The following is a 6,000-nucleotide window of genomic DNA, read 5'->3' as shown; positions in this document are numbered from 1 at the left end:
TCACAGGCCGTATGTTCAACTTAAGAAGCACAAGCCTAGTAATAGAAACAGACAGAGAAAGTCTCAGATGGAAAAAACACTAAAACACGGTCATTTAGTAAGGTGAACATAATTATTTCATTTGTGAAAATCCTCCAGTCTCAACAGAATGTAAGCAGGTTCAATTCTAGTAACTGTTATTTGGGAGCCTCAAGCAGTGAATAACATCTTTTTCAAGAAGAATGAACAGAAAAAAAAAGTAAAATAAATGAAAGATGCTTACCAGTCTTTGAATAAGAAGATGTAAATACAGAGTGTAGGAAGAAAGCCTATGGAGTAAAAGAAGCTTATGCCCAAAAGAAAAAAAAAGAACATTTTGTACTTGTTCAGCTATAAACTGACATTGTACTAAAGATTTGTTCAGAGAGACTACATTAATACAATTCATTCTGGTTTTCCTGTGATACAAGTCTACAGAGATAACAAAAACACAGATCGTCAGCAAAACAGGCCTTGCAACTCCGGTTTTGCAATGTATAACAAGAGAGAAATTTACATGGGTCAGAAACCATCTTTCTGTTTTAGAAAGGTGCTATGTTGTTAGCACTGCAGCTTGTCAGTGTCACTGTAGGAGTAAAATTTGTGTTTGTTGTCAAGGTACTGCAGCAGCATCTCCAACTGACTGCATGCATAGCAGTCCTTCACTGTTTCCCTGTCTTAAACCAATTATTTGCAGAGCAGAACTGCCCTTCACAGCTTCATGACAACCAGGTGGAAAGATGAACTGAAAGGTTAGATAAGTGCGACAGGCAGATAACAGCTCTAAGAATTACAGACACAAGAGAGCAATAATTATCTGAAAATATGGTACCAATAACTGTAGGTACAAAGCACAGTCATTTGAGGGGAACAGCATGGTTAGTGAGATGCTAAAGTGTGTGAAGTTCTAGTGCTGAGCTACAAGTAGGAGCCACAGTCAGCACTTGTCCTAACAATGCAGTGGCATTAAGAGTAAGATTCAGTCCTTAAATTCATTGAAAATAAGTATCAAACATCTGTCCTCACATCATAGCCTATGTTGGATGTTTTTGTGGTTCTATTAGGAAGCTTAGCATGGCAAGCAAGTGCAGAAATGAGTTCTGGCGAAGGAAACTGTAGAGTTGATCCAAAATAATTAATTCCTCATAGGCGTGGTTTCTATTGTGAAAAACGCTGAGGATGCGTTCTGAGCATTTAAAATCCCTTCCATAACATTTACACAGACATCTGGGAAGAGCAGTTCTATCTTGAAGGGCAGGTATGTTTGAGTTCCCCTCTTTTGGTCAGTGTTTCCTGTTTCCTAAGAGCTGTGTGCATTCTGAGCGGGTACAAGGCTGAGCTGCTCTGGAGGTCTGTGAGGTCAGTCCCTAGTATTGCAAAAGGTCAGAGTAAGCAAAGATTTTTGCAACAGGCCACCGACCATAAGGGCAACTTGTGAAATGCCAGCCTCTCCTCTGCAGGGGTACTATACCAGCTGCTCCAATTATCTTTGATGGAAAATAGTCTTTTGACCAGATAGCTTATTCAGAACCACAGGCCTGAAATGAATCCAGTGTAAGAAACAAGCAGAATATCAGCACAGTGAATGCAATAAATCCTTCAGCCTGAATTAGGAGTGCAAGCTACAATCGCCCCATAAATTTCACTGCGGCTTTATCTTCAAGGCTGCTTTATCTTCCTGCAACTGGGCTACGTGATGAGAAGGTCAGAAAAGCTGGGTGTGCCCTTGAAGAACTGACCTATCTATTTTGTAAGTGGGTATACATCTGACAGCAAAGAATTTTAGTGAGAATGTGGCCTGTACTCATCCTGTCCTTGAATGATGAGTGCCAAGCAAAAGCCTGCTGAGATCATGGACACTACACATGATTCAGTATCAGCAGTTTTTCTTCTGCAAAAGTAAAAGAACTTTGCCTATCAGCTGGGTTCTCTTCCTATAAAGTACACTGAGTCACAGCTAGATGACTCCTTGATAGCTGATTTTGCAGAGATTTAGTTGGTTGGCTTTGTTTTTGGTTTTTTTTTTTTTATAAGTCAAAGAGCAGCCCAAATTTTGCTCAGTTGCTGCATTTTTATTTGTACTAATTCCTTGCATTTAAAAAGGCTGTGGTGACTGGAATAGAAAGAAGGCTGTTACACTATCAAATACTTCTCCTGTAGGCTGACAAAAGAAGCTGTCTCTTAACCTGATGGCAATGCGAGACAGCAAATGAATCATTGTTTGAGGAAACCAATTTATTTAGTCACTCTGTGTCACTGTTATTTATTACTTGTCAGCACAAGCTGTTAGTTCAATTAAATATAAAAACCTGAAATTCTCTCCCAGGCCTTTCCCTACCCCCATTTTCTAAAACATAGAGCAAACAAGAAAAATGACATAAATCTGTAGGGCTAAATCAGACCTCTTTGGGTTTCTTGTGCTTCTCTTGTTTTAATTAAGCTTTGTTTATTAAACTACTGCAGCTAACATATGTGGATTATTAATCTTCAATAGCTAAAAATAAAAGTTGGCAGAGAGAGAGGACATTGTAAAAATACTGTTTAGAGTTCCCTCTCGAGATACATATTAAGAAAGAAAAAAATAAGTAGTGAGACAAAGTGTTGACTATAACATTTTGTCAAAAAAAAATAAAGGAAGCAGCAAACAGTAATCATTTTCTCTGGCACACAATGGAATAAGAAAGTAAAACTAATTTTTAGATCTGGACATGTATGTCATTTATCAAATTAGTGGGAAGTGTACATTGCAAGAAAACCCTTCCATCCTATCTTGCCTTCTGGGTGCCACAATGATATTTGAAAAGGAAGTCCTGTGAACTCCCAAGTGAGTGGAATAAGGGCAACATTACATTCATTTTTAAGAATCATAGAATTACAGAATCATAGAATCCTTAGAGTTGGAAAGAAATTTTAAAGGTCATCTACTCCACCTCCCTGCAATGAAGAGGGGCACCACAGCTAAAACAGGTTGCCCAGGGCCTGATCCAGTCTGGCATTGAAAGTCTCCAGGCACAGGGCATCAACCACATCTCTGGGCAACCTCTTCCAGTGCCTCACCACCCTCACAGTTAAAGACCTTTTCCTTATATCCAACCTAAATCTACCTTCTTTAAGCTTGAAACCATTTCCCATTTTCCTGTCACAAGATACACTTCTAAAGAGCCTGTTCCCTTCTTTCCTGTAGCTCCCTTTTTCATATCGAAAGGCCACTGTCAGGACACCTTGGAGCTTTCTCTTCTCCAGGCTGAAAAGTCCCAGCTCTCTCAGCCAGTCCTTGTAGGAAAGGTGTTCCATCCCTTGGACCATTTTTGCAGCCCTCCTCTGGATGCACTCTAACAGGTTCATGTCTCTCCTGTACTGAGGACTCCACATCTGGCTGGACACAGTGCTCCAGAAGTGAGGCCTCACCAGCATGCAGCAGAGGAACAGGATCACCTCACTTGTCTTGCTGGCCCCACTTTTGATGCAGACCAGGATATGGTTGGCTTTCTGGGCTGCGAGGGCACACTGCTGGCTCCTGTCCTTCTTCTCAACCAGCAATATCCCCAGATCTCTTTTGGGAGGGCTGCATTCCATTTTTACTTCCTCCTGCTTGTACTGATAGCAGGGGCTGCCATCAGCAGGTGTAAGACCTTGCACTTAGATTTGTTAAATCTCATGAAGCTCTCCTGCATCCACTGCTCAAGCCTGTCTAGGTGCCCTGTATAGAGAAATACTCTTAAAATAGTGGGAGCACGTAATTGCTGCAGTGTTCGTTAAACCTCTCCTGCAAAACAGTTACAACCATCCCATTTTTGGAAGGTGTATGCAAGTTGGCCAGTGAAACAACTGATGTTCTAGTATTACATGACCTGGCACCAGTATTCAGTAAGAATAGATAAGTCTGAAAGGCCCAAATAACCCCCAGGTTTTAATACTGTTCCTATTAGTAAGCTCTAGGTCTCAAGGCACACCCAAACAACACAAAACAATAGGCTCAGGAATTTAAAAGGAACTAGGTTGTCTAAATAGGGCCCTACTGTGGTAGATGGTTTGGTAGACATTTTAACTTCCATTGAACAATATTAACATTTCTATGGTATTTAGTAAAGACTTAAGCTCCTCAAGAAACCTATTTCTTTAAAACGCCCTTTTATACACAGTTAAACAAAAAGTCAGTCCTCTATCTCTAATCTTAGGTTGGATATTAGAAAGCACTCTTTACAGAAAGGGTTGTTAAGCACTGGAATAGGCTCCCCAGGGAGATGGTTGAGACACCATCCCTGGATGAGTTTAAAAACCATTTTGGATGTGGTGCTCAGGGACATGATTGAGCAGAGGGTTGTTAGAGTTAGGGTAGTACGGTTAGGTTGTTGTTGTTGGACTCTATGATCTTTAAGGTCTTTTCCAACCTGAGTGATTCTATGATTCTATGATTCTAACTGTGCTGCTTAGATCCACTAAGTATTTAAATGGTTAGTTGAAATTAAAGATAGGAAAGACTATACATGCTTTATAGTTCAAGAGGTTCCTTCTGTTCATTTTTTAATTCTGCATCCATTCTATTTTCAGTATCTGTCATTATGAATGTTCTGACGAGGTCTGGCAAGTAAGAGGGAAAAGATATTAACTACTAATAAATACTAAACAACTAATCTTAATCTTGCTTGGGAGATAGAGCAGAGAGCTTCCTAAAGGATCGCCTGTGTTTGCAACAGAGCAATCTCACAACACCGCAGGGATTGAAAGAAAACTGGTGCAGGTCAGCACCAAGCTGAGCTCTGTGTCCTTCATCTCAGGGACCGCTTTAGGACCAAAGCAACCAGAATTCATTCATCTCAAGTCAGGACAATGAGTTCAACTATTCATCCTTAAACTTCAATATCTCATTTAAGCATATATGTAATAAAATGTCGTTGCTCCTACTTTATGTTTCTCAAAATTGCAAATCATTCCCTTTTATTCCTTTCCAAACCCTTTTTAAGCAGGAAATAAATGTGCTTATAAGTTGTTTATACAGCTCTGGTTCTGCTCTCGATATACAGCATTTTGAAATTGACATTGTTGAAGCAACACAGCCCCCTAGTGTGGACACATTTTAAAAGCTTTATTTCCATCCAACCATGAAACATTATCCACACTGCACATGGTAACAAATACAATTACTCTGTTTAAAAACACATGAATAATCAGTAAGTAGTGCATAGACTGTGAAGTTCAATAGACAAAATAATCTAAATTTGAAGTGGTTTTGCTACCGTTCTCAAGTGAATATGTCACTCCAACAAGACAGTATTAAACTGTGGACTTTTATTTCTGATGCCTCAGATTTCAAGGAGTGGAAGAAGCTAGACTAGTTATCACCCTATCGTGAGGCAACCTAGTGCCATTCTCAGCAGTTAGGTTTTCACACAGGCTGTTGAAACCCCAAATCCCAAGCCCACACAACACACAAGCCCACACAGCACCAGGGCTGGTTATGCAGCCCTGATTCTGCTTCCGCATTCAAGCCTATTATTTCTTTGTGCCAATGTAGCAAAGTGGATTAAGGTGCTGACCCTGGTGGGGAGCAGTAAGAAAATAGTTAGGTCTGCTTTCTGATGTGGATTCCATTTAAACACAAGGAGCATAATAATGCTATGGGAGGGAGGAGATGGAGCAATCTAACTAAAATGCCTTCACAGGCACATTATAAGCATTTGTTCTTCACCAACTTCACATTCAGATTAAACACACTCCCAGTGTTCTACTTCTTCCTGTGTTCTTAGACAGGAAATACATTCCCTCAACACTTCAGTATTTTTTTTTACTGAGCTATCTTTGGTGGTCACGTGTCACGTCCTGTGTTCCTCCAGTGACCTTAGAAGTCTTTGCATTTGTTCCAGTGGATACATCTTCAACACAGACATGCAAAACTGCACCAGTTGTATGCAGCGGGTCAGGGGAGTAAAGCTGGGATTTGACAGATACAAACTGATTGACTCAAATCACACAATGGAAGGT

This window comes from Lagopus muta, chromosome Z (genome assembly GCF_023343835.1).
Source record: "Lagopus muta isolate bLagMut1 chromosome Z, bLagMut1 primary, whole genome shotgun sequence".
Classification (NCBI taxonomy): Eukaryota; Metazoa; Chordata; class Aves; order Galliformes; family Phasianidae; genus Lagopus; species Lagopus muta.
This window is presented reverse-complemented; position numbering follows the sequence as displayed.